Source organism: Bombus affinis, chromosome 2, assembly GCF_024516045.1.
Source record: "Bombus affinis isolate iyBomAffi1 chromosome 2, iyBomAffi1.2, whole genome shotgun sequence".
NCBI lineage: Eukaryota > Metazoa > Arthropoda > Insecta > Hymenoptera > Apidae > Bombus > Bombus affinis.
In genome coordinates, this window is record NC_066345.1 from 10,898,248 (window position 1) to 10,925,047 (window position 26,800).

A 26,800-nucleotide genomic window follows, 5' to 3' on the forward strand; every position below is an offset into this window, starting at 1 on the left:
TCCCCGAACCTCGTCGACAAACGATGATCCTCTTCCCTCCTTTGACCTGGTTGCCGTTCGCGAAACGTGACTAGGATCTGTCAAACAATCTTTGCAATCTATCGCGAACGATCGACTGTGATTTATCGGTTCGTGAAGTGGTGTACGTTATATTGATATGAACGATGGAAGCGAAAAAATTAATTGAAGTTAACAAAATCGAGTTACTTTTTGGTAAGCATAATAATATATTTATTATTGGTCAAAAATTTAGAATGACTACGCGTTTCATGGAATATATAACAATTTAGACGAAAATATTTAATTGGATTCCTACTTTTTTTTTTGAGAAAAATCCTTAATACTAGAACTACCAACGACTGAAATATAAGAAGTCAATATTTGAAATATATGGAGAGAAAACGTGGAATATATTTGAATTGATATAAAATTTGATGAAGATATTGATAAAACTGAAGAAATGATTTCAATCTTTTGAATTGGATTGTATTAGGAGGGAATTTCAACTTCACGGTCCACAGTGAAGGTCAGTGTTGGAAAGCAACAAATCTTGAGAAAAAGGAGTCCGTCGCCTCTGTGTCAGCTGTTTCTTAAAGGTTTTAGATATGAAAGTGGATAAAAGCAGGTTTGACAGGCACGAAATTACGATTGCCGATATTTCCCGATTTCGGTGGATTTCACGGATTCGCTCTCCCTTTGAAGTACTTTCTGAACAAGTTAGTATCGCTATTTGAGAAAAACTTTATCGTGTTAGCTCGTGGATTAAGTTTTCCTTAGCTTTGTAATACTTTCTAGAAAGCTGACACATAATTTTTCACATTCTTGAAATAATCCTTTATGTCTTTACAGTATCTGAAAATACTATCTTTATTAAGAATGCTTTAAATCAAATATACGTCGGACTTCGATAATACTTAAATATATACCCATCTATCTCCTAATAATTCAAAACATTAAAAATAAAAATTTCACGAGCTAAATCCTATTTATACTCTCCCCCTCCCTTAAAAAATTCCAAAAATCTTAAAGCCACGTTCCTAAGAATATTCACCATCCGGTATTCACCCGAACAAAACTGTACCATAAAAATCCACTCTATATTCCAGAAACTTTTAGATCCTGCTCCATCTCCACCCGGAACACGTAATAAAACCGAGCTAGTGAAGTCCGTCAAATTTTGCAGCGAAATCCGTGGCCTGGTTTCCCAAGTTCGCGGGACAGATTCTCATTCCAACAAATGTCTGAGACTTAGTTGGAGGATCTAGGCCGGTTTACGGTGTTCGTGGGCCGAGGAACGCGTACGTCGTCGGAATACAAATGCTGATTCGCCAGGACAATCCTGTAGCGGCGTTTACGCGACCACTTAAAGCGAAACTCGTGGATCCTAGGGTCGAAATCACGATCTTGATATGCGCGCATTTTCCACGAGTCGGGGGCTGATCCAGGTTGGATCCCGAAAGCAGGCTTCGGTTGTAATCATCTCGTTATGGGCGCATTGTGCGTCTACGGTAAAACCGAGCCGCCCCCATGGCCCTAGCGCTTTTCGATGCCGCCCCTTGGCGTCGCAGTGCCGCCTGAAGCATCGTCGATGATTACACGGGACGCAGATGAGGCCGCGGCGTACGGTCCTAATCAGCTGGCGCATTGTGAGCCCGCGAAATTACAGGAGACGTGGTTGGATCACGAACGACTATGAGCTAACGACGAAGCACGAGGAAGCGTGTGCAGATAATTAGTAGCAACGATGACGTACCCTGGTAATTCTTAGCTACCGATATCCTCCTCTATATGGACAGGTATGAAACATTCCGCTGAATGACGTGAAAAGACAGCGAATCGTTGTTCGTTTCACGACGACGTGTATACAGATGGAGAAGGAACGTCATTGGGGATCGATGCGTGATTTATCATTCAACGTCAACGGGATGCCCTTACGTTCTCCCTGTTTCGTGACGTAGATCTTAGTGATCTATACGAAGAAGGCATCGGCTTATAAAACATTCCTGTCGTGGATAGGGCTGCACCAGGCTATGTGGATGACATCGCGATTTTCTAGAGTTACCACCTGGAGAAATAGCTAGCTTATCGTTAGAGTAATATATAATAATTAATGATGTTCGTCTATAAGTAAGAATTACGACGTCATCGAATAGTATACTGTACAATAGTATTTAGACTTGCCGTCTGCCAGTTGACGCTTGAGACGGACAAGTCAGTTAACTATAATATTTTGTTTGGTATAAAATTGTAAAATTGTAAAACAAGAACCTGTAACTTACGATTCCTAATTTGTCAAATTATTGTGCGAAACAACTCCGTAAGTCATTGGATATTTGATGGCAAAGACAGCTAAACAGGCAATATACTATCCTGATTGCTATTTTCTGCGTCCCTATGTAGCAATTTCATCCCTGCTTCTGAATGTGAGATTCCTCAGGAGAAATTCGACTCCTCACTTGAACCTGGAATCGACGAACGATTAACTCGACTAATCCTTGTATCTGGGGTCGCGGTTCGATTGAAATAAAAAGGCGGAGCTCGCCCTTGGGCACTGGGTAAAGAGAAAGTCTATCCCGCAACAATCGGTGAAAGAAGTTTCGTTGCGAGGGAGATTCTAGGAATGAAAGGAGGCGCGGTAGATTTGTCCGATCAACGTGGTGCGTAAGCCGTGCTATTAAGGGCGGCAAGTGGGTGCATCTGTCTGGGCAAACCTGGGCTTAGTTCCAAAATCCTACTGCTAACAGAGAGGCTGGTTACTCGATGGCGAGTAACCCTCTATCCACGCCTCTTTCTAGGAACGAAACCGTTCGAATTTCAACCGCTGAGTGGCTGTTAGGTTAGAAACGATGCATGGGAATTGATGCTCTACTGTGAATGTGGAGAGATTAGGAATATGGTTGGCTTCGATAGATGAATTAAGTAGTATGTTGATAGCGATGAATAAATCACGAGTGGTTAACAAAAAATGAAGTATACTTTTACCTATAATTTTTATTTCGTCATAACTTCCACATTTTATTATTTTTATACAATAAAAAAGGCCTCCATAAGATCTTCCATTATTTCATCATCTTTATGTAATGAAAAGGTCTAAAGGCTTTCAGTAAAGATACGTTGTACTTGCATTTTCAAGGAGGATCGTTATTGAGCTGGATTCGAGAAGATACTCGATCAGAGATACTGTTCAAGGGGAACAGATTTCAGGTTGAGAAGATTTTTTTAAGAAGCACGAGATTTGTTACTGGAAAGTGGGCATGTTACCGAGATAAAATCGAGGGCGTTGGTGCAAGGTTGGCGAACGCCGCTTGGACGGGACGCCGATAACGAGGACGGATAGCTCGTAAAGTGGTGGACGTAGAGACGGAGGTGAATTCGCGATCTGATTCCGGATAACGTCTGGTTTTGATAAGTAAATAGCGACGATGTAAGTTGTCGTGGATAGGTGAGCTTGGAACGAAGGATGCTGGGAGATAGGTTGACACTTCGTGGTCAATGTGTGAATGTATGGGTTCATGAAGTTTCTTCTATACACTGGATGAAGAATTTTTTTTGGGACCCCGAGCAGGTGCAACTTATGATGTATTTTTATTGGAGATTAAATTCGAAGGATAAAGCCGAAGCGTAAAGTAGGAGGATTAATTTATCAATATGTCGAAACGTGTAACGTGGGCAAGGAATATTTATACACACTCTTATCGTATTATTTTAATTATAAGCAGTAAATATTTTGATTAAAATATTTCATAATAACTAAATAGTTATTATAGACTGATAGTTTTAGTGCCAACTTCAAAGCTTAATATCTATGAAGTTAATTAATTTTGTATTTAACGATACAGTATAATATATACAAGAAAAATTCCAACTATAATATCCTTAAAGGTGAAGGAATATTTTGTACAACGTTCTACACAGGTTATCGGATAGTGATAACCAACGTTGAATTGGCGGTAGTATAATAACACGTCGACGTAGCCTTAACTAAAAGTAACGAGTCTCGCAAGGGGAAAAGGAAACATTAAGCTCACGTGTTTCGAACTCTAAAGCGGTTTTCAACCCCTGTTGAAGGGAAGGGGCCAAGGCAAAGATGTTATTCTTCTTCCTTAACTCATACATATTTTGCGGCGAAGACGTTCCCTCCATAACCCCACCAAGAATTACAAATCATCTTGCACGATAATGCAAGGGGAATCCCCTTGTTCTTTGGAAACCATAAACCCTACGGATCTCTCAAGTCAAGTATACAGCTGTTATACATCGACCACAGACTTTAAATTGCATCGATAATCCCCATGTTTCGAATACAAATTAATTCACTCATGATTTAAACAAAATTTTACGAAGGAAATTATTAATCTCCTTTCTGAATATCTCGAACGTTTGCACATTCAAATCTTCCATGAAATCATTATAAACAGTCAAAGGTACTTTACAAACAACAGCAGTATCTTCATCTCCTTAATCTTTCGGCGTTATTGCCATCAACTGGCATCGGTACATCTTTTCTCAGTACACTTTTACCGGGTTGATTCGACGTGTCTTGGTAATTGGAGGAACTGTGCTGGAAATAGGTTTGTTAAAGTTCAGCTGGAGGGGGGGGGCTTGGAGAGATCGCCGTGGAGACCGCGGGGACGATAAAGTCTAGGCGCACACCGAGATCTCGTAGATTCTGTCTTGTCGTTCCTCGCCGATGCCCCTCTGCACCCCGCCCGCGTGGCGGGAGTTTAATTAGGCCCCGCTTCGAGATATCGCGAGATCAGCAGCTCGTTAGCATGTTTTAATTGGCGGCTGTCAGTGAGATCGTTGCTCGCGATAAGCGACTCCTCTCTAACCAGTCCTCCAGCTCGGTGACAAGACTCTACGTGTAGCCAGGCTGCTGCTTACTACTCGCGAGACACACGGCGGACAGCCGGTTAGGGGAAGCGTATACATCGTGCCATCCGAACCTGGGGGCATCTAGGAAGCTGGTGGAGTTTGTACGGCAACTTTTTGCCGCTTAATTCTGCGGCGAGATTACACTCGAACAGAGACGTTGCGACGTAAGTTTATCAATGTGGATGAGACAGGATACGAATTTTCTTTGATGTGCGACTTTTTCGAGATTTTTGTTGTCTGAGAATGATGTGGACATGGAGACGTGATTAGTGGTTGTAGTAAATTATTAAGAGCAATACGTCTCGACGTAATATTTCATTTGTAAGTTTCTCTTTTAGGAAATCAGTCTTATCAAATTCTATTTTTTGATCTGGTTATAAAGAGGAATTCTTAGGATTTGACTAATTTCCTTTTTCAGTACTATTTTTTCTCTCATGTAATTCCGAATTTTTGTTGAATCGTGAAAATTCATTCACCGCTAATTTGTATTGTATAATAGGTTTCTATTATTCGATAACGATGCGCTTATAAGGTTTCATACCTGTTTCAGCGAGGACATAACTTTAGATTTGATTAAGTTCAATTCAAAGATATGAAATTACTTTACCTGGATTTCTAAAATCAATATCTTGAACGTGAGAATCGTGAGATCTTAGAAAGTACAAATTCCTCGCGAAGACGGGTATCGTCATGACTAAGCCGAGATAGGCGAAAAGGGGAGAAATCTGCTTTCATACATGGCGTTTTATGTTTCCTGACGATGACCAGCGCGGATAGAAACGTGACCAGCGGTGAGATTAACAAGGTGTCCCGGCCTCATTGCTCGCTATTGATCCAGCGCGAACGTGTACTTTTTAACGAGGCCAGTTGGTAATGACGCTCCCGTAGAGTACACACGTGCCGAATGATGAAACACCTCTTCTCCCCTAGAGCGTCGTTTTTACCTTCTTTCAGCTCGGATTATTATTCTCTATATAAAAGATACGCTTTTTCCACCATAATCGTCTCGGATTCGAGGAAAGTTTCAACTCCAAAAAACGAAACCAAAAGCATTTCTCTTAAACTGTAACGAGGAGACGTAAACCTCTTTTTTTGTAAGAAAAAAGACGAGGAGGGTTTCAAGAACTTGATGTTTCACTCCATATGAAGTTTATAGATCAACGTAACAGTGAATTTGATCGATGATTTACCTGGTTTAAATTATACTCCCTATCGCAATATATCGGAGTTATAAATTGTTCGAGGATGGTACGTCTGTTTGTTGGTTCGAGTCTGTCTAGACATTTGACGTAAAAGTGATATGCTTGGAGTGAGACATGGAATATGTATAACAAAAAGTAAGTTTGATCGAATGTCCAAGTGTACTTGGTGGGTTCAAATGTCCAAGTGGGTTCAATTTTCTAGTTATTTCCATCGTTATTCTAATTATTTATACAGTAGTATTAACCTCGTCTGCTTATTACGCGTTTGCATAGTAATTTGTTAAACATTGTCATATAGACGTATATATATTAATTGATCATATTTTGAAAGGTTAGTGTTACCGGTAGCGTGGATTGTCATTTTTTGAGACAGCATTTGATTTCGATTATTGTTCCATTTCAATATACGTAATTTGCTGTAGTCGTGCACGTTATAAATTTTTGCTTTTCCGTTATACGGATTAATAATTGTTGATTACGAGAATGACGACAGGAGTAGGCGTTAGAAATGTGAATGCCGCGATGATTAATGGCTCATTCGATGATTCTTCAAACAAATATGGCAATGTATAATTAGGATAGGTATATATCTAGTTTTTATTGATAATGTAGCACACAATTGACATATATTCGATCAATATGATTAATATTCGGAGTACTAAGATCAAAGTAAAGAAGATTAAAGAAATCATTTTTATTTCGAATAAATTTATTAGAAATAAATTAAAGAAATAATTTAAAGCTGGTTCATTAGATTTTGTAAATTCATTAAAATCTAAAGAAGAAATTGTAATAAGTGTCCTATTTTTATACATTTCGATCGTGGATTTTCTATACCAACGTTATGATTTTTCATGTTAAAACACGATTGGACACATTACAACGCAGTCACGCGCTGTTGTTACGTAGTGTTGTTACGTAGTGTTGTTATGCTCCCAGGCATGTTTAGCTGTCGTGTTTTGATTTGATGCAAGCATTCTCGACTATTTATTAGGCACGACACAGTTTATTCCTGATATGTATATTTTGATTTCAAACATTTTCAAGTGATAGTTTAAATTCATATTCTGTTTTGTTGCAGATTTTACACAACCTCTCCACTTTTTGTTATTGAAAAGGATCTAGCCATGCTCTAAAAACAAAAATGTAAATACCATTGCATTTTGTATCTGCTTCAATTAATTTTATCTTTTATATCTTGCTTTAATTGTTATTGTTATATGTTTAAAAATAAATTTTAATACTCCGTGGTTTTTTAAATAGATTTTTTACAAATTCTACTTTCTTCTTGAGGTTTGATGATTCTTGCGAGATGACAGTTACTATGATGACTTCCTCTGGGCCATAACACCGTCGATGACAACATCCACCGCATCTAATCGTGAGTCGCATGCGTTTTTATTCCTCTGATCACTTAATCATGTCGTAGGACGAAAGGTCCGAAGCGACACGAGTGATTGGTTGCATTACATAGAATTTGTTGTGAGCATAGTAACCACGGGTATTTATTAAACCTGTGAATACTTTTTTTGTTCTGTGTCTAATTTATTAGTTCAGCTAGGTCTTCTTGCACACCGCGTTTTTGTATAACAATAGTAATATAATATAGTTATTTGTAAAATTAGAATATATTTGATATTTTTATATAAATAAATAAATAAAGATTTCTCAGTTTTATCTTCTCTTTTATGATAATATTAAACAATTTCGATAGTTCGATTCAAATCTTTTCTATTATAAATTTCAATATTATTTGACATATAAAAATATTAATGTTTCTTTTTGTGACGTATTTAATATCGTACATAATCTATTAAATAAATGTGCAAGTAGAAATCTTGCGACCGGCAGATTTCAATCAAAGCAACAAAGTGTGAACGCTGTTCCCGTATCTTCGAAAATGTGCTTTGATAAAGGAATCGCCTGAGGTTATTTCAATTAATATTTAATTTTCAATTAGAGTCAATTATTCCATCACATTAAATCTTAGTTTTCTTTCTCATGGATAATTTATATATTTTTTGCTCTTTGCCACTTACTTTTTTTTTTGAATATTAAGAATTATAATAATATTTAGAATTTTAATAATTGTTTGAGTTAATAGATTAGAGATATAATTTGAAATAAAATGAGAAAATGCAAAATTAAATTAGAATAACAATAGACCGTTGTATACAAGATATAATAATTACTTTTTTAGCTCAGGATTTCCAGGTTTTACCGTTCCATGTTCATTGTCAAGATCTCACTCACGTGTTACATAGGCGAGAGATGATGGGCACAACGATCATAGATTATAAGCTTAACAAAGTCTCAGCGACTGACGATGTGTTAATATACTATATAAGATGTATTTTCCACGTTGTGTGTATATGTGGCTAGGCTGTGGAATTATATCGTTCCGAGTTTTATTGCATATTAACAAATTTTATAACCAGTAATTGAATTTCAATTTATAATATTAATGCTAGATTCACTCTTATATATTATAGCTTAAGTAATGAATAAAATTAAATATACAGTGAGGACTATAAATAGTAATATTATTAATTTTTTTACTAAATTCCAATAATGCTATTAAAATTTTATGCTATCTATTCCAGTAATTTTACATCAGATATTACAGTTTAGAAGATATATGTACTTTACCTATTATGAATAGACGCACATTTGTAATTAAAAGTTGAGATTTATACCGATGTTTTTATTGCATCACATAATAATTACTAGCCATCGTCAGTCACTTTCAGGAAAATGATATGTAAATTAGCATGCAAGTTGTTTGCCAAACTTAGGTGTTAAATGAAATTGTCACAGGTGAAAAAACTCATCTCTAGCTTTGCCTATGGATTTTTCGAATTTCATGGTCGCGGTCACGCAATGGGTTTCGAAACGAACGTACACATATTGCACGAGTATGCATATTACGAACAGGCAACGATCGCCTATGATCGTTTGTCATCTCCGTGTATCTGAATCAGCTTCCTCGATTTATATTTTTATTTCACCGTCACAAGTTATATTTTCGTTTTCGATGAAAAAGTCTCGAGCCTAGATATAAGCTTCAGCGAGTATTGCGCACGAAGAAAGAAGAGGCTACAAGCTGAAGAGGCTCGGCATATTGCCATTCAAGAGAGCAACTACTAATGATTTCCTATCCTCTGGTTCACCTAGAGCATGGGTAGTTATTCTTGTTACTATTTTGTTACTATGCTCACTTTTAGTATTTGTAGTCGTAGTAAGTTTTCTTTGGTCGATGTACGAGTCGGTTTACAATCATATTAGACAAATCGCGAATTTTTTACTAATATTAGATAGTCTGAATTTTGTATTTTCTATTAAAGTTGCGAATAAACGTTAATTTCGATTTAAAGTAGAATTGTGATAATTTCGCGATTTCGATGTAAATTAGTGTTGCGATAAAATGATGAATTTGACAAAATTTCGTGGAAAATATAGCTGTCCGTAAATGTATGCATATTCCTACCGCGTAAACATCGTTTCACGTACTACTACCTCAAATATACAAGCAACATGATTTTCCAGTTAAACAAGTAAACATACAAACAAATACCTACCGTACGAATAAGCTTCCAATTTACTCGTTGAACAATAATCACATTTTCCACTTTTTGGCTAGAAGCAATGTTGGGTTTCAATGCAATATCCGTGGTAGTTCCTGTAGCAACAAATCCATTCCATCTAACGATTGGCACTCAAAAGCGACTACAGTTTTTTCCTCTCGCGTTACAATCGATACTTAATCACTCCATTTCATCCGTATAAATATACATCCGTGTTTTCCACTGTCTAAATGCTTTCGAGCTCGTTCGTTGACGCAAACACGGCCAAGTTTCACGGTGTTTTGCACGATCCACCTGCGCGTGTTCGCCCTTAAGCCCCGGAACGTGACGATGAGTATTTGCGGTCGCGCTGCTGCTTCGCGAGAGCGTGATCAGATTAAACGCTGCGTGGATTTTATGGCTGAGCCGTGAACGATTTACGGTAATCGATTAATTAGTCTTATTCCGGGACTTCCCGATGATCAGCTTCTCTAGATTTGTGTCAATGATGGGCTGGATGCTGCTTTAGCTCCGCTAATTGCTGCTGGCTGATAAACCCTTGTCGTTATACAGAACTTGATAAGAAAGATTCTGCTTAACATATGAAGAGGATCCGGCGAATTTTTGTTGCAAGTTTGTTTTTAATCAATTTTGTGAATTTTTAAGTATGCTATATTGCAATATGGAGCTGTATTAAACAATAAGAAATCTTAGATGATTGTAAAAATGTAACGAAAGTAAGCAAGATTTGGTATCTTCTATACATAATTTTCGAATTTTGATTCAATTTTTGCTATCCAAATGAAATTATTTTACAATTTTTTGAAGGTACATTAAAGTTCCTTTGAATCAAGAGATCCATAGTTATTCCGAAGAAATAATAGAAGGTTTTCATATTTATTCTTAGAAATGGCTTTGATTGAATTTCCATTCTCCAGGAAATATTATTTCACAATTGAATTAATTTGCAAAATATAATAAGTTTCTCTTTAAACCATAATAACCATAATTTCAACTTGTTTCAAAAGACTCACAGAAGAAGGAAGCTTTAAAATCCCCAAACTATGCATTTTGCGCAACGTCTTTAACCCAATTTCCACTCACGAAACATCACAGTAAGAAGGAGAGTCATCCAAGCAACTCAGAGAAGCATGCAAGATGAAAGATTATCCAGCCACTGTAAACCATTCGTGGTTAGGAAAGAGGTAGATATAAACTCAGTGAAAAAAAAAATGAAAAGAATAACACGATAACGTGGTTTGCACGCGATAGTTTTAACGACCGCGGGGGGTTCGGCCGAATTTTATTAAAGAACACTCATCGTTGGCCAACGAAAGGGTTATGCATATGCATGAGGGCGCGTTCGCGCGACGAACATGTTTATTGTAATACTGACATAGAGCGCGCGAAATTAGTGCGGGTTAAGGCGACATTTCCATTCCTACGATGGAATATGCATGAGAAAATGCATCGTAACATCTGTGCGGAGCGTTGTTGCACTGGGTCAGCCGAGCTTAGACGGCCAGAGAAATATTTCATGCTGTCGAGTAGGACCCTCGGCCGACTCGCGTGGTTATAGCCCGTGAACGTAACTGTTTTCGCTTATGCACTTTGCCAACGGCCGTTCTCCAACCCTGTGAAGAGACGGAGAGTTGTGACGATGAAGTATTCAAACGGGAGGCCGGAAGTATCTTCCCTCGGTTTCCGCGTTTTCTGAAAATTGGATTCGCGAGACCGTTCTACCGCCTTTTGCTCACGATCTTTCTCGGACCTTTCTCGGGATATAGCCCCGGTTTCAGTATTATGCAACTTTAAAAGGCTAAGCTACTAGGCAGAGATTTTCAGAAAGAAGAATATTACCTCGTAAGAATTATATAGCGGAGTTTCGTTTGTCTGGATTAGAATAAAGAATTTGTGTTGTTGGGATGGGTAGAAGAAAGGCATCTACGAAATTGTCGATTCTACCATATATGCAAAAACTAACTCTAAAAATGGGTTATTTCCTTTCCTTGGGAAAATCCTTTCTTTAATAGCGAACAGTATTTCTATGGTTATTAATGAGTATTAGATTGTAGAAAACTCTTCGTATTTTACTATCCTTTCATATTGGACCAAAATGCAGGATGTTTGCGTCTATTCAAAAATACAAAGAACCTCAGTTTGCAGTGTCTGCCTTTCCTCATAAATTGGTAGGATAGAAGGTAGGAATTGAGAGAATATTGAACGATATTTTATATTTATTGGCATGCCTCGATAGGATGCATATAATCTTAAGAAAAACCAAAAGAAGAGTAACGCGATGCAATCGGAAGGAAACGAAAGTGTGGATGATCGAGTCTATCTTGCAGTGTCTATCTTTCAGCCACGGTGCAGGATATCGTTTGCTGCTTATATCCATGGCAGATGCGCCCGGTCGAATCTAGACGGAGACAGAGAACGAACAACGCGGAGCAGACGAGCAAAGAAAGGGGCCACTTCGTATGCAAATCCGACTCCGCCCTGAATAAAATATTAACCGACCAATCGAGGCGCGTGGCGGGGGTAGAAGCACGCGAGCCTCCCTCGACGAGTTCGTTTCCTTGCCGAGGTCGCTTCCTTTTTTTCATTACCTTTCGCGTAGGTATCATGCGTGCAAATGCACTTACACATACCAAGATCTATATGCGTACACATAAAAGTACACACTAGCAAAAATTTCTTTTGCATCTCATTTTTTCGCTGGTGGCTCTTTGCAGCTTCTTTCCTCGTCGTCATCCAGCTAACCAACGCTATACAACCTTCGTGACGATGCTTCTTCTTCTTCGGTCCGTTCCCCGAGGTCTCTTTAAATCGAAGACCTCGTTATCTTCACCGACGAACGGATTCTCGTTAGCGAAGCTTTAATTATAACCACTCTGCTCCGCAATCCTGATAACCGTCTCCGGTACTGGAGTGGCGACCTGCAGGAAAGCTGACGAAGGAGAAAACGAAACTCGCTCGTGTCGCGTCTAACAATTAACGCCTCCGTTATTACGATTTGTTCTTTCTCGGACGACAGTCCTGTTTCCCCTCTCGTTTCATCAGTTTCATCATTTGTTACGGTTATGGTTGATCTTGTTTGATTTGTTGAATTTCAGATTGTTGGCACGTTTATTTGATGGTCATGGTCCATTCGAGTATATAGTCGTTGACAGTAGTTGCTTTATTACTTTGAATACTTATGCTAATGTAAATAATGTCATTTCATCACGCATTAGTGTATATATTATTATATATATTAGTGTATATAGCATATATTAGTATATATATCTTCTAAAATCCCAGGGTATAATTATAAGGTGACGTATGGTATAAATATTGGTACTTAAAGGATAGAAACGCCAAATTCTATCATGACTTTCAAAAATAGCAATCGTTCCTAACTATGTCATAAAGTTTACTTAAGAAGGAACTTTAATATCGTCAGTTTTTCTTTAGAAAGCGACCAGTTGCGTCATCAGTCGTCATCGAAGATCTGATAGATCGAAAGGAACGAATGGAAACGAAAAAGTTCGAAGGAAAACGGTGGCAGCGGGTTTCCTGATCGTTAACAAGCATGGATCGTTGCTGGGTTTCTCTTCCGCATGAACAATTCTGCTTTTATTTCACGGCGACTGTTCGTTTCGCGTTTTAGAGCGAGCCGTTATAAAGGAATTCGTGAGAAACGCCCGGGAAGATAATAAGGAACGGTGAACGGGTAACGATCGAGCCACGGTTGTTACTCTTTCTCTCTGAATCTCTCTGTTCTTCCTCTTTCTCCCCTCTTCTCTTCACTTTTTTTCTTTGAACAGAAAAGAACGAATAGATTTTGTTTGGTTTTTTGCTCGCCGAGAACGAAAGCTACGAGTTTCCAGAGGAGAAAAATCGATGAAATCGTTAAAGCACAAAGAAGGTTTAGGTTAGGCAGTAGTCATGCTGCGCTGCTAGGCTGGTTTTTGTTATAGGCACTTTCGAGTAGAAAGAACACAGACATAGTCGCGGTGCAAGCGAATTGCCGCGTGTAATTAAGAAAGTTTCCTTGCGAAACCGCGTTTCCTATCTCTTTATTAGCTTTTACTCGCGCGCCTCTTTGTAAATCCTTGGCGCGAACAGTGTCAGAAACCGGTTCCGAAGGCATTAAAAGCGTCTTTGAAAATTCCCAGTTCTCCCCCCTCCCCTACCATCGAAATTCCATCTTTGATTAAACTTAATGGCAGGCCATTACCACTATATATTATCTTGAATCACAACGTTGTAAAGCAGAGTCACTCCTATTTTTTACTACCAGTCGTTCGGATGTTTAATTGTATTTCCAAGTTCACTATGTTCACTAAATTAAATGACGAAAAATATGAACCAAGAAATGAGTACAAATTAATTCTTCTTTTCCATTGAAAGTCTTCGTTTATAGCACTTGCACCGTGCATCATTTCAACTCCTCAATTATCTCTCGTTTCTGACGAAAATCGTGGATGAAAAATGAAACTGAGGAGAAAAAGCGCGTAGAAAAACCGAAGACGGAGGACGGTGCCAGTGACGAGAGATAAGCGACGTGACTGCTGGTCACGTCGGTTCATGATAACCCCGTTGCTTTTCACCTTTTGTCCAGGAGGCGCGGTTGGATCCCTGTTTAGCCAGCCGCGAAATTACGTAGCTTCGTGGTTGGTGCACGACGCCGTCTGTTCTGGGGAAACAAAATTCTAGCGAGACGAGATTCTAACGAGCGTACCCATGTAGAGCCAGAGAGAGAAAGAAGTGTGAGGGAGGGTAGTGTGGTTGTTCGACGCGAGATTCGAACAAAAAAGCCTGGGGACCTCGTTAGGGGGCGAGAGCATTTCTGCTCGGCGCATCGTTATTTCGATTAATTATTAGGCGAGCATTCGTTGGCCGGTTATATTGTTCGCGGTCCGACGACCTCGATCGCGTCCTCCGGGGGAAAAAAATGTCGACTCCACGAGACGCCGATTCCACCCCTGTTTCTCTTTTTTCTGCAATTAGCGTGAATTAATGCGACCAGGCTGTGTCGCGGCCTCGTCCAACGTCCTGCTAAATGAGAGTTCTAACTAACAAACTATGGCAACTAAAATTCTGCTTTACGAGGGTATCTTTCAATTGGGAATATGTAGTTTGTATTTTTAATATCGAAATGGAAGACAGAAATGATAAATATGTAGAGAATTTAATTGGAATTACAAAAATTGTATTACATATAAACATATTTTATCTTTGTACATTTCTGGAAATAGCACAACAGAAATACTCCAAAACATATGTAGTATAATCAGGACCCCGAAAAAGTTACCGTTCCATCATCGAATCGATTTTCGAGGGTCGAAAATTAAACCGTCTTAAATACCACCGTCATTGTATGCTAAACACACGCGTGGGAGGTTCTATTAGCATAACGTACGTATAATTTCCGGGCGCAATTAAGTCGTCTCGATGTTTAACAGCCCGACGGTTACAAGCCTGACGAGGCATTACCTCGATTTTTCATTCGCTAGTACGAGTCTAATCGTAATAACGATTAACTGGACGAGTCGTAATTAAAGATCCAATACAAAAGAGAAAAGAAGAAGGAGAGAGAGAGGGAAAGAGAAAGGAAGACATTCTAAAGCAACGGTGCACGCGACTCGATACCATCTCGAAGGATAATCTAATGAGCAGCGATTCGTGCGATTCATTTCGAGACCGGTTAGCCTATTCGTTGGACTCGTAACTCCGGGATAATCGAGCTTCTCCAACAAGGAAAGAAATTGCATCGGATGAGGACGATCCTTAAAAGGGAATACTCCTCTGATCCGTTTTTTCTCGCCCTGTTGGTAAAGAGAGAGGGTGGCTAGTGAGAGGGACGCGGGGCGCATAGTGGCCCGGAATCGTTTTCGGTACTCCTGGGACCGATGACGAAGGCAAATTCTCGGAGAGATTTCCGAGGAACGAACCTAATCCTCCGGGGTTCCTATGGCCGGCGAATTGGGTAGTAAAGCGGCCGGTAACGGAAAAGGGGTGAATTAGTGTAAGAGTGGTGGGTTTCCGCTCCCGTGGATCGCTAATAGAAAAGCTCCGAGGCTGTTCTGAATTTTTTTCCCTGGTCTTTCGAAGCTTTTTGCTGAATTATACGAGCTAGATCGGGGGTGGATTTAGTGCCGGTAGGGTAATGGAAGAATATATGCGAAGGACGTCGGTGTAGGTACTATACGCTTTTACGGAGACTTACCTTCACCATGGTTTTCTACATGGTATTGTTTTTGCGTGAGCTTGTAATCAGTTAGGAAGATATAGTATGCTTTCCTGATAGTTTTGTTTTATGATATTTATTCTGTTGGTTTATCTGCTTATAAAAAAATTCTGAACAGTTTTATTCAGTGATTGATATTCTAATATACGATGATATATCTTCCATTGATACATTAAATCACAGATAAATACAGAATGCATTGAAAAATACGTGTTTATATAACAAAACGTGTTTATCTCTGACCACTGATGAAATTACGCAACCTTAAATCCTACTGTACACGTTGATTGGAATTACAGATGAGTGGCACGATTACGTAACAAGGATACACATATATTATATCTTTCATCGGGGGCGATTTCTTTTTCTTGATTCGCAGCTGGCCTAACGCAACATCGTTAAAGCGAAAGATAAAATGCACGGTCGTAATGAATTTTCTTGATCGTTCCACCAATTTACACGCAACTCTGCTATTCAAAGGACCGGCCCTGCGCCACCAACGCGTTTTCACCCGTTCATAAATTATCCGCTGGTTTTCATAGGCCGTGTATCGGCCAGAGCGATAAATATTTATAGTAACTCGCGATGCTCAAATAAATATTTATGAACGTCCTGATCGCGACTATAAATATTTATCGACCAGCCCTCCCGAGTCCGTAGAAACGCAACGCGTCTTTTCACGCGCGTCCTCAACTTTTAATCGTTTCGCTAGGAAAAAATAAGGGGAAAAATGACGAAAAGAACAAAAAAAAAAAACAGATCTCTCGATAGATTTTCATCGCTTTTGCGCGAGTTTGCAGATGTCAATGGTCACAGATGCGAATGGACACTCTCTTGGTTTCCCACGATTGATATTCAATTCCCAAGCAAAGCAAATATTCGTCCATTTGTCGAATCGGTCAACAATCTCGCGAGACCCTTTGGGATTATGCTTTCGGGGGATGGTTTCAGAGTCCAGGGATCAGGTTGGTCGAATTTTTTCCAGGGTTCCAGAAGGCTTCGTGTCGCACGAGACGGCACGAGGAAGCCCGCGCGAGCACAGGAATTACTGTCGACGCTGGTGTAATAATATCCAGCCGATCGTGTCTGGCCGGGTCGCGAGCACGCGCGATCTACTTTTTGCACGGCAGGATCGTTAATGAGAGAGTCACGCGACACACGCGAAGCGAATCACGACCGGCGCGATCAAAACCCTCCAGAAAAGGAGCTCTCGCACGTTTTTCTCCTCTCAACTCCAGTATACGTATGGTAGTTGTAAATTCGATAAATGATTCGCAAATCGATCCTATCAAGGTTTATTGTTTTAACGATACGTGTATTATATATTCTGATACTTAAATTGTGAAAGTAAGAAATTAAGTTAGTTCGATTTTCGAATGAATCAAGTTTGAGCTTAAAACATCTCCAAATACCAATACGATAAATAAGAAAGTCCCCAACAACATAAATTGTAAATATTTCTTAAAGGAAAAATAAAAATCGTGAGAAAAAGGAATCGAACACATCAAAACGTCCACGTATAAAATATTGCATCTACATATAAACAATATCCAACAATACTGTAATCATCAGCACATAAATCATACCGCTAAATCACCTACCCCTTTTTCCCCTGATTTTCTTCAAACCATAGAAACGCTCCTTCACCCCCTGAAGCGTCACTGGCCGCCGCAGGACGTTTGATTAATTGCAAACCGGATCGGGCTGAATGTAAATCGCGATATCCGTCCGGGATTTTTGCGTGGAAGCGAATCCACGGGCGCGGAAGAGATCTATGGCGTCCGATCACGAAACGTTTCACGTGCGCCTACATGACGGACGCGCGCGATCGACACGGTGTATTAGTACTTGTTAATGCGTCGCCCCGCGTCGCTATTTATCGCCACCGTGCAGCTACCACGTCCGGTCCCCTCTGGAGAACACACACGTGGGCGTCGTCGGTGTCTCCTTTGAGCGCTCGACCCACCGGTTCCACAGATTTTTAGTTTTTTTCCTCCGTTTCATCTGATCACTGGCTCGCAGCAGCTTTCTCCCTCCGTGGTTACAGAGAGAAAACGTCAATGCGTTAAATTGAAAATAAACAGTCCAACACTCGCGACATTTTGTTTTTAAATTAAAGACAAATAAAGACTATTTCTGTGAGTGATTTTTCTATTGCTTACACGAGGTAGAGAGACAGAGTGGGAAGTGACCGTAGATTAATTGCTGCGTTGCGTCTGGCTGATTTTCGACGTTCGATAGAACTGACCGGGGCTAATGGGGATTATCCTCCCTGCGATTGCAGGCAGGGAATTCTGAGTAATAGGGTGGTTCTTGTTGATATCGAAATTAAATCGTAATTGGGAAGTAAGATCGCTTTCTCGACATTACGAGGTCAAGCAGAATGGTCAAAATTATTGATTTGTAATTCTCCTATTCCATACAAATTTTATAGATTTAATATGATGCATTCTTTGGGATTTAATTCGAAAGAAGATTAAAACGTTGAAAGAAGAAGGAAACGATGCATAGAACTCCGCTAGGAAACCTAAGTAGAATAAAACGGAAGAAGTTCTGATCATTACGACGGGTAACTTTCATAGCTGGGCCGTAAACTCGAACAATTTCCGAAACTACCTCGTGAAGGTAACGCCGGGTCGCAGCTCTCGTGCGGTATGTCGCATGTATACGTAATAAGTCGTACCAGCTAAATTCCATGGATGCGGAGGAGTGGGCTATTAATACCGGAAGCGGGATCGTTTGCATGGAAACGACGTCGTGGAGGCGGTAACGCGGAAGAGTGTCGATTCAATATCCATCGAACCTCTGATGGGACGAGGGTCTGGATACGAGCGCGAGGAGAGAACAGATACCAGTCAGGTGAAACGAGTTTCCCTGGAGGATCCGTGAGAGGGACGAATCGAAGGAAGGAAAGAGGAAGAGGGTTCGACGTAACTGGGGTAAAAGACTGGCTCATTTTCCATGGGGAATGACAAAATCTGCTACGATTACCGAAGGACTAAAGAAGATAGAGGGAGCAGTAGAAAACCTAAAATCTTGATAGTTATCGTTCCGTCTCATGAATCGCGAGAAGAGAGAGAAAGGATACGCGATGAAACAATATTTTTCTTTTTATAATAAATTTTAAAGGCGAATCAACTGCACGTACGTGTACGATTATCAGTAACAATGAAAACCATTGCCAATGAGAACCATTTGCAACGATGAAAATCAACGATGGAATACGTTTCTGCTGGTTTTCTGATTTTAACATCACTCTATGATAAGGGGATTTTAATACAAGATAATTGAAAATGAGAACGACCTGTTAGATCGAAAAATATGTCGTGAGATTTCAAGACGACCTGTAGTTTTTTAAACGATACTGCACTTTCGGTTAATTCCATAGCAAGCTCATTTAGTTCATTGATCTTTGACATGCTGTTGATCTTTCCAAGTACAATATCACAAGTTTGTAGATCAGACTTAGAAATTAGACGTGTAGATCTACTGTGACCAATCCCAAGTTAGTTCCATATAGCTTGTTTTTTACGGTGGAGATTTTCAGCAGTTAGATCTTCGTTGAGAGACAGACGATATTGAAAACCTATAAAACCCACCGTAATTCGATGGGTGCCGCAGTCCATTGCAGTTTAGCCGGAAATGCAATTTAAACAAATTGCTGGAGCGAGCACGGCGCCGTGTCGTCCCTTTCTCTCCTCGCGCGTCCATCTCTGCCCGGTGTCTCTATCTATTCATCCATCTCCGGCTCTGGAACTCCGTCCTCGTCCCTCTTCTGGGTCCGCGACGTTCCCCTGGTCGTCCGACTAGGCGCCTTGCTCGATTAATCGAAATCGAAACGAGCGCACCGTTCTAACGGACGTTTATCGCCCGTAGGGCAATAATTCGATTTTCGGTTAGCGGCAGCATCTCCACTCCCTCTTTCTCTCGGCTTTCCTGGCGCGAGCATCCGCGCCGCCGCCGCTCATTGTTCATCCGCCGACACACGCGGCAAAACTGGCGATCAGAACCGGGGGTTTATGGATTTTCAGTTGGCGCCCGACCACCCTGTCGTGACTCGCAGCCCGATCGAGTTAAAAACTCGGTGACGCTGCACACGCTGTGCAGAACCACGTCTCTTCTACTCCGTTTCTCCCTTGCTTTTATCCCTCTTTTATTTTTATCGCCGTTTTTACGTGTCTTTTTTCCTTGTTTTTCCTTGCAGTTTGATTCTTTATGATATTTTGTTTGTTCTATCTAGCTCAGCTTCGATAGCCAGTTAGCAGAGAAATTTCCGCGGAGAACGTCCTGTTTGTAGCGAAATTTTGCCGCTAGAATTCGCAGCGGTTACGTTCTATAATACGACGTATGCTTTTAGAGTACGCGGAAAATAGTTCTATGGAAACGAGATATCGTTCACTCGTCCACACGTAGAACTCGGATTTTAAATATTGCCCTGGCTTTTTCCCTTTTTTGCCGAACTGTTTTAACGGGACTTTCGTTTCATGAAGTCCGCCCGTCCACGAGTGAAATGAAAGTTGAAAGAGTCGCGCAACGAGTTCACGTTGAAATTAACGTGGCTCTGTGGATGTCGGATTGCGAATGACAGAGTTTCCGGTGTTCCAAATATCGTTTTGATATAGTGGAAAAATTTTGTCAGCCTAGAAGCATGGACCAACGAACGGATTTTAATAAAAATTTTCGTAAGAAATTTGTGTAATTGCACGTGGTACGCTTTTGATGGTAAGAGTCGGAAACTCGTCATGTAGTCCGGAAATTCGACGTGTCACTTTGCGTCGGCCCGACGTTATCTGCTTCGAATAATGTTTAGCCGCGATTAATAACCTCTGTCGCGGTACCACACACGCACTTTCGTCGAACGGACGAGAGAGTGGGGGAGAAAAAAGCGATTTCTAACGGGGACTGTACGACCACTGGGTGACAACGTAGTTTCCCATGTTTTATGGTCAGTTCCGTGCGCCATGGTATCTGATTGCGTCATAAATCGAACGAGAAACGGGGCGAGGGTTGCAACGCGCGATACACGACCTACGAGATTTCGTTTTGCTGAAATTTAGCGGTCGTGTTCGGCCGTTTTTTTTCATTCCATCCCCTCTACCGCCCACGATATATTTTTTGCTCGCTGCGAATAGCCCGCATAATTCTCTGGCGTCTCGTTAAAGTCGAGTTTCCTAGATTTTAGATTGGTAATCTTTATGTAAGTTGTTTTATGCTTTTCCTTTGTGACGTAGAATATTTAGCAAATGAATTTTTAGCTAATGTTCACCTCTAGACTTTTATGAACTAATAGTTTAACCACACAGACACTTCAGTTACTCAGTTCGTTCATTACTTGAACAGATCTATAATTAAAAAATAATCTCTAGGATATTTCGAAATCTTTTGATTACATATTTTTCTCTCTTTCCCGAAAATTTTCAGCTTTAAATCGTCTTTCATTTATCCAACATTCTATTAAATCTTATTTATTTCACAGCTTATCACTTAGAAAACAAATGGCGGTACCAGACAAAGGGGTTGGAGTGTAGAAAGTACAAAGGATATGTTCTCTGAGAAAAATTGATCCTCCAACACTTTCAATATCCGACGATCGAATACGTCGTAGGAAGGTTTCGAAATAGTCGAACGCTTTTAGTTCGTCGAACGGGTAACAGTTGTTCCATTAAAACGATTTGGTACTCGAGTGGCAGCGGTGAGTCAGCCGGCTACGTCGGTTCTTTCGTTCTGGAGAGCCACTCGAGAGAGACTCCGCTCTCTGTGTAATTAATTCGCCGTGAAATGCTACATTAATTCGTAATGGGCCATGTGTCGTGTATACCAGGTACCCCGGCTCGCTTACAAGTGCGCCGGATACGGCCTGCGTATTAATTGTTTCCCGCCCCGCGCGAAACACGCTGCGACGATGCAGCCGCGATTCCAACCCTTTCTTCCAGCCACCAAAATCGATATTTATTCGTCGGAAAATCGACTACGTAGTTTGTTGTAATTTTAATAATTCTTTTCCATGTAACAGTATATTTCCATGTAATATTTCCATGTAATAATGTATTATTTATAAAATTAACAGTTCAACCTTAGAAACTGAATCGGGTGAAGACAAATGTGCGTGAAATTTACAGTTGGTCGAGTATATAAAAAATACTCTTTGCATTGCTAGAGACCATTTCTTTGAATATAGTGTCGCTTTTTTGTCCACTTTTGCATTGCGTATGTATATGCATAGTGTGATTGTATTATCTATTTTGCATTGTCATTTTTACGCTGAATATGGTATTGTTGTCCATTTTTTCATTGTCTCCTTTGCATTGAATACGCGCTTTGTGTATACTTTGTGTATAACAACTGCGTTGTTGCATTATTCTATATTCTTAATATTCTCTGAATATATATTTCATTAACTATGCTGCACGTCATGCATTTCTTTTTATGTTCCACCATTTTTTCCTAAATATTTAATATAAACTTCAATATATCCAACTTCTTGACCCTCGAAATTTAACATTTCGCCACGGAATTAAATCGCGTGTTCCTTCGTCCGCTCGATTCCCAATTTATAACGACAATAAAACCCCGGACGAATTGAACGAGTACGCCGAGAATCGAGAGGGCGAATATAACGAGTCGCAGGGACAAAGAAATCCAGCAACCCGGAACAGATCGGGTAGCGGTAACGTTTAAATTACCGGCGCGCAGCTTAGGTTCGACGGCTGGCGAAAGGAAAAAAGGAATTGCCGAAGTTTCTTCAATGGAGTGCAGGTCGAACGAACAGCTACATTGTCCCCGTCGTTTAATCACGTTTTTCACAGTTTCACCGAAACCTTTTTACACAGTCAGCGACTATGGATAGAGCGAAAAGAAGATGCAGGGGTTAGTTCGATCCCCGGGCGAGTAAACTTTGTTTCCTTCTGCGGGACAGATCCGGAGCGCTTCCGAGGAAGAGGGACGAGCATAGACAGACGTAGAATTTGCTACGACGAAAGAAACCGAGACACAAGAGAAACCACGAAAAATGGCGAGGGATGCTGGTGGTAATCGCAACTTCCAAACGAAAGGCACCCCTCTCCTCTTTCTACCCCCTTGCAATTTTACTCTGGTGAACTCGCGGGAAACTTTCGTCGTCCTCGTGTCGCTTGCACACACCGTGGAAATCGTCTCGCGACTGGTACCTGAAAAACTTTAACTTCATCCGCAATCCGGCAGCTCTTTTCCTGCCACAGAGCTTCTCGTGGATTTCGCTCGACTTCGTTCCGGGATCTTTCGCTCACCCCCGTTCCCACGAGGGGATCTCGCCGGTTGGCACGCCCGCTGAACAAAGCATTATACGTAGAGACGACTGCTCTCGCGAGTCGAACCGGTTACCGAGGCGGAGGTCGAAGGTCGCGGGGAGTTCGGTTTCTACCTTGCCTCGTTTCAGCGCAACAACATCGGCCGACTTCCAAGTGGGTCGAGTGGCGGCTTGCCTATCATTGCTGGAGAGTTTACGAGTATTTATTGCGAGCCGTGTCGTGGACCGCCGAGATCGAGCGTGTATCAAGGCTGGATCTTGAAATATCAATTCCGTGCCGTTTATTAGAGGTTCGATGCGCGCCATGCGTGATAGTTCGATTCGCTCGGCCACACACGTGGGTCGGTGATCGTTTGCTCCACCTGGAATTGTCTGCTCTTTGTTGTCTGCGATTGTTTCACAGAGGATAGGAATAGAAATGTTTATCGAACCTTTCTTGTTTTCACTAGCTAGACATATTTCTATGACAATTTATCAAGCGATAGTATTTATTAATTACAAGTTTTTATTAATAATATTCGTTCAATTGTACAAGGAAGTTCTGTTCATCCTCTTTATTTTATACTTATTTTGTATTTCTATTTAATACTAAATATTTCTTGTCTTTTTCTTCAAGATTCTTTTTTCTTTTTTTTTTTCGAGCTTTCTTCCTCTACTTAGTGTGATTTTCTGTAGAGAGTATCTTTTTTTCGCAATTTTTTTACTAGTGTCGCCTTGTTCGATAATTATGCAATGTTCATAACTGCTGTTTGAATGCACCGAACTTTCGAAATATATTAACTTTCACAGAATCACTTGTTTCACACTTGCTCCGAAATTCCGTTTGGGACTAGGTAATTCACTTTTATCACGATCCATTCATCATACAAACCGTTCAAACTTCCGCTCGCACACGCGGCCGAATCTACGTCAAAGCCGAAACATTTTCAACTCTCCTCGATGCGCACAGTCTTTCATTCTAACCGGTGAAATTCACCGGTGGCTCCCCGAATCTGGAATTATCGCGGCGATTTACGAATTCCTCGTCTATTGTCTGCCCCCTGTCTCGCGCTCGTCGCTACTCGATCGACGTAGACGTTTCCGCGCGAGGCAAATTACTCGAAATTTTCGTCGGGACAGATTTCACGGTCTGCCTGAGACGTTCGAAAGTTTGGAGACACCGAAGCAGGCGGAAACGCACCGGTGCCAACGATAGAGCTTGCGAGAGATTCCGCTCGAAGCCCTTCCGCTTTTCCTTAGAAGAAGAAAACGACATGATCGAGCGGCTATGTCAGAGTAAGAGAGAAAGAGGCTGAATTTGATCGGGATGGGGGAAAATCGCGGGAAGGGAAAGTTTCCCTTAATAACTATGCCGCGTAGCTTGGCAATCGAGGCGTGAACGCGAGATACGGATTAAAGGGGAGAAGTTCGCGTCGCTGTTCCTTGCGAACCAACGAAATTCTGAAGCTTGTTTTTCGCCGAAGCTGAAGCTTGAAGGGCGTGAAAGCGCGTCGAACTTCCGCGACGGTGAACATTTTTACGTCGACGTGGCACCAACCACCGAGAAGATTCTGCCAAGTCCGTTAATCCCTGTCAAATGATCGTGCTAGAAGGTGCAACGTTTATAGAACGTTTTAGTGATTTTTTCTTTTATTAATCGTTTTGGGATATTGACTTCTTAGCGTGAGTGGTCTGATCATATTTTAATTGCCATGGGCATTGAAAAGTCACAAGTTACATGTTACCATTAATATAATAAATTTAGAAATCAAACAAATAAAATTTTACAAACAAATTTTACACATTATAGATTGATTATCTTATTCAACGAAAATTTATAATATCATGGAAATGATATCCGTAACCTACAACTTATGATTTGTCAATTTAAAAATATTATTAATTGCTGGATCATTGAATGAGGAGATTCAAACATCTCATCTAAAACTTCTTACGAATTTCGCTAACTCACAAGATACTTCTTTCGCATCTCTTCGCTTATTTCAAACCTTCCATAAGACCAAACTTCGATCAAACTCAATACCAAACTTCGATACAAGTCAATAACAAATTAAACAATAAACTCCACCCACTGCGTCAATTAAAGGAATTACGAGGAGCAGGTTAAAGTCGATTAAATCCTGGAGTGGAGTGCACACGAGTCGATTAGCGTCGGTTAGGGAAATTATCGGAGGTTGGAGCGCGCGGAGGAATCTCGTTTGAGACGTAACGAGGTCCAGTGGTGAACCGGAAGAATTCGATTTTCCTCGCGGCGGTATCGTTCCGTGTGTCGTTGTAATAGGGCGAAACGGGCCGGCGGCGGGCCGAGCTGTCCAATCAGCGACGCAGCAACAAGCCAGTTACGGATAGCCGAGCGTAGCAATTACATACGTCGCCCCGTTGCAGGTACAATGGAAATTCGCCAGACTGTTTGAAATTCGAATTACCGCACGGCTATCTTGATGTAGACGGCTGTTCTGCCCTCTCTCCCGTTTTTCGAGCCGCGATTTTCAGATAAATTTTTCATTTCGCCAAACCGCGAAGAGGGTTCACTTCTTTGGAACGTGTACTTTAACCTCCGCGGTAAAATCTTGCATGGTTCAGCCGTGATTCTACATCATTGAGTTTTTATTTGCATGAAATAGATGTGTTGCATGGCAGTATTAAAGCAACGATAGGAATGAAAATTCTGAAAATGAAATAAACGAATTTTTCCATAATAAAGTAAAACTAGCCATGAAAATAGTTATGAAAACGGTTTTCTTATCGTAGCTGGAATTCATAAAAATCAATAAGCAAATGTATCGACTACATCGGCAGACGTCACGTGTAGGTGCATTCAGATTTAAATTCCAACGCATTATTTGACTTACATCATTCCACTTCTCCGTCGAATAAAATTTACCTTCGCTCTACAATTCTTGAAACCATCACCACGAAACTGCAAATTCCCTATTCTCTCACCCGAGCGATCTCCATCTTCGATCCACCTCCCACGATCGAGCACATTCGTTTCGAACGACGAAACTCAGTTGCTTGCAAACCTCGTGATTCGTTCAATCAACCCGCCCGTGTTAAAAATCGACCCGCAATCTCGTATCGATCTGATTTTACGCGTGCAGTAAACCATGGACCGTATGGAGGAATAACCTTGAACGAAAATCGATCCGGACTCGTATCTTTACGAGAAGATTACGTTTTTTACGGGATGGTATGAGAAATCGAACGTCCTTCTGTTATGTTACTATCGTGGTTCATCAGAAATCGTTGTAAAACGCGTGTCTATTGACGCAATAAAAGCCACGAGAGCGTTCCAATGATCAGAAGAGCGGAGACATGGAGTTCCTAGCGCCTCAGGCCGGAAACAACCCTGTTTATATCGGCAATTAACAAGTTGCTGTACGTTGGATAGGGTTGGAGAGAGACCAGAGTTAGTGCAACCCTTGGTTCGTGGTGCGCTAACGATCATGAGGGTGGCTACGATTTACGAAATTTCGCGAAAGTCACCGCGACGACAATGGCGGTCCGCTTGGGGCGCCACCCCTTTTAGTTGGGCGATAAAATTCGCGGACGTGTGGGCTCGTTTTAATGAACGACGCCTTTAATTTATCGTGGACCACCGTTGAATTAAACAGCGGGTGGAAAAAAGAGTAGGCAAAGG

The 26,800-nt window shown here is 40.8% G+C and overlaps 1 long non-coding RNA gene across 1 annotated transcript; it reads left to right on the forward strand.

Annotated features, from left to right (window-relative positions):
- The first annotated feature begins 4,595 nt into the window (after positions 1-4,595).
- LOC126928993 (uncharacterized) lies at positions 4,596-7,681 on the forward strand. Its single transcript, XR_007717039.1, has 3 exons — positions 4,596-5,039; positions 7,159-7,223; positions 7,371-7,681. It is a non-coding gene; the product is annotated as an uncharacterized LOC126928993 (long non-coding RNA).
- The last annotated feature ends 19,119 nt before the right edge of the window (positions 7,682-26,800 follow it).